Source organism: Microcebus murinus, chromosome 12 (genome assembly GCF_040939455.1).
Source record: "Microcebus murinus isolate Inina chromosome 12, M.murinus_Inina_mat1.0, whole genome shotgun sequence".
In the NCBI taxonomy this organism is placed as follows: Eukaryota; Metazoa; Chordata; class Mammalia; order Primates; family Cheirogaleidae; genus Microcebus; species Microcebus murinus.
The window spans coordinates 49,886,732-49,890,580 of NC_134115.1; positions in this window are offsets into that span (position 1 = coordinate 49,886,732).

The window sequence follows — 3,849 nt, forward strand, 5'->3', positions numbered from 1 at the left end:
TGGATTGACTGCATTCAGTAGGGAGCATTATTGTTTCCCATAATGTATCTAATGCATATCATTACCAGAGTAATCACATTATTATCTGCCTCTGCCTTGCTGCTTACTTGGCTAGATATGAAGCCAGAGCTATTTGTAAAGTAAGGGTTTTTACCCCTTTTGCAAAATTGCTGCAAATTGTATTCTTCCCATTTTCTTTATTAGTTGTTTGAACTAGCCAGAACCTCTGAATTCAGATTAAGTGGCTTGGTTTGTTGTTGTGGTTATTATTTTTCCCCTCCAGGATTCCTTTTTTCTCTTTGCAAATTAATCTCGCCTTTATGAAATGGGACAAATCATTTGTGGCTCATTGTATTGTCTGGCATGGGAGACGGGGTAGCATAAACTGTACATGGAGGTGGGTTTTGTGTTTCTGAGATATCTTTTGAAATCAGCAATGGTAGAGTGATTCTGGAATGTGTCTCAAATAGTGTGACATTCCAACACTCCTATATAGGGGATTCAGTCTAAAACAATGAAGAGTATCTAGACACTAGAGCATTCAATTTCTTTTGTCTCTGATTATAAAAAGTGGTAAAAGATGTGCCTCTGCTAATATTTAATGACACATCTATCTTGAATGTAACTCTTTTACTCATGAACTTCATGATTTTTTAACTGAGCTTTATGAGCCTTATTTCTCTCTTGTAGAACTGGAGTCATAGTAAGTTCCATGGTACAGGTGTTTGGTGGAGATTCAAGACAATACAATGTAAGATAGCTAGCCAATAGCACTGTGGTGGTGACCTTCCAAGTGGCAGTATAATGAAAGAGGGTTAGTGGGGCCAAAAATCTTTCCAGAAGGGGGATGAAATAAATACATAGGGAATGTGTTTCTCCAAAGAATTCTTTATAGTTCAATACTCTGAGAAGCTGCTGTTGTGCTTAAAGGATGAACACTGTGAAAGAAAAAAACAATGTGCAGGAAACAATTAGATTATTTGATTAGAGTTACTTGCATTCATTTTTGTTCTGGGTTGAAAGAGTCCTTACTATCAACCTGCCACAACATCTGTTGAAACATGTTCCTGAGAAAAACAACAAACTAAATTAAACCAGTAAAAATACACACACACACACACACACACACACACACACACACACACACACACACACACACAAATAGAAAGTAATTATCCTATCCTTTCCTTTTCACATATTTTTTGAAACTTGTTTCTTGTGCTGAGCGATGCAGTCAATTGGACATCACTTCTGCATTAGACAGAAATAAGGGGGGTGTTCAACTGGTTTAGTTCATGAGCCTGGCTAAAAGATTTCTGAGAATGAGAAGATGACATTTTTGGTAAAATAGTTGTTCTAAAGAAACACTGGCATTCCACTGGATTTTCCAGCCTTCGTTTCTCTTTTTACTTGCATACTAAAGATGCCATTATTTCAGGGGAGATTTCAGAGTTTTCTAATAAGAAATATAAATCACACTTCTTCCTCCCTGTCTCCCTACCTACCTACCTACCTATCATTTTTCTTTTCCTTCCCTTCATCCCCTTCCATCATTTCCTCCTTCCCCCTTCCCTCCTTTCCTTTCCCTTCCTTCCTTCCTTCCTTCCTTCCTTCCTTCCTTCCTGCCTTCCTGCCTTCCTGCCTTCCTGCCTTCCTGCCTTCCTGCCTGCCTGCCTGCCTGCCTGCCTGCCTGCCTGCCTGCCTGCCTTCCTTCCTTCCTTCCTTCCTTCCTTCCTTCCTTCCTTCCTTCCTTCCTTCCTTCCTTCCTTCCTTCCTTCCTTCCTTCCTTCCTTCCTTCCTTCCTTTTCAGAGGCCTACTCAAGAGTGTGCTAATAATTGATGTAAAAGCCTCATTTGACAGAAATTTGAAATTTGGCAAGCAAACCACTTTATACTCACTTGGAAACACTTATTTGCTCACAACCACTTGTTTATTCAGTTTGAGGAAACAGATTACGCCAAAAAACTGCCAATATGTCTCCAAATTCAATTCTGTCTCCACATTAGGGGAAGGAAACCAAAGTACTTGGGAACTAAAAACCTCTTTGAATTCAGAATTCAAGAGCATTGTTCAATTTGGAACTGGCAGGGGATACAGAGGGATAAAGTGGAAAATGGATGTGGAAAATGGATGTTCTAATTTTCCTTCTAATCCAGATGGAGGCATTTAAAAGAATCATGCTTTTAGGATCTCTCAAACAAACCAATGGAGCTTGTAATATGAAGACCAGGCATTACTATATGATATGTAGGGGATGCTTTTGCTGTGATCCTTAATTTTTAATCTGTGTTCTGACAGTTTTGGAGTATGAATTCCCCAGTGTTCAAGCAATTCAAATCGAGTGCACACCCACACACAAACACACACAACTGTAGAAATAGAAGGGCATTTTGTGACTTTTCAAAGAAACATGTTTGAGAAATATGTGAACAAGAAAGTATAGGAGAATTACTTTGTGTGTGTGTGCCTGTGTGTGAGTGTGTTCATTTTTACTGGTTTAATTTAGTTTGTTGTTTTCCTCAGGAGCATGTTTCAGCATATGTGGCAGGTTGATAGTAAGTGATCTTTCAACCCAGAGCAAAGATGAAGGCAAGTGACTCTAATCAAATAAACTCTTAATAGCCTCTGGTCAGTGAGAAAATTCAATTGTCTAGTCTAGTTTAAAAATCAATAATAGCCACTCCAAATTTGACTATAGTTAGACCAACAAATTTGAACACATTCTCAGAGATCAAAAATTATTTCAGTAAAAAGCAAATATGTCAGAATATGGGAAAAAATGGATGAATCAAGACCTCAGAGAGAATTAGGATGTTTCATAATAGATACGGTACGTAAAGCCTACTCAGAAAAAAAATGATGACATCACCACCAAATACAAATAACAAAGTTACCGCTGAAGATAAGATATCAAACATTTGGTAGAAGTGTTCTTATACTTATGAACAGTCTATTTTATTTTTCATTTGCCTAATATAGCAAATGTATGTCATTCAGTGGAAGCATCCCTAAAATTAGGGACTCCATTGCTTTAAGACCTTCTCATCTAAAATTCCCATAACCAGAGGTTCTCAAGAGGTAGTGTTGTTTAGTAACTAAGAAGTCCTGTTTTGCCATGAGAGACACAAGTGTCTGAACTCTAACTCACCACTCTTTGCTCTGAAATAAACACCTTTTTCTTTCAGAATCTCAGTTTTTTCATTTATACAGCAGAGCTATTCACAGTGCTACCTCATAGCATTTAATTCATTTTATATGTGAGTTAAATAAAACACTATAGCTAATGTATATAATATTCAGAACAGAATAGCCATTGAATATGCCTATTATAGCATTCATATAATATATAATAGCTAATGTTGCTGTTATGACTCCATGCTTTGGTTCAGACTGTTTACCTCATTTGTTAGACTAATGAGTCACAGTCTTGCAATGATTCATATATAAAGTCCACATAGTTTCATAAAGCATTTAATATGGAAGTTACTCTGTTAGTTTTTATAAAATATGAAAATAAATATAACATCATCCCTTTTATTAAGTAGCTTATAATCAAGCAGGAGATGCAATGGCTATATACAAATGAATGTAATATAAAGTAAAATTGTGTTAGGTGAAATCAAGTAGGAAAAAATTCTCTGGTGATAAGAAGAAAAGGGAGATACCTTTTAACTTAGTGGAAGGTGATCAATAAACCATAGTTACACTTTTTACCATTGTTATTGCTGATATCAAATCAAAAGCACTCTTGCAGAGCTAAACAAATAGGTCTTTAAAATACAGGGATATCACGAAATCTTTTATTTAATCTATTAACAGCATTCAAATAAAATCTCTTTTGTTAACAA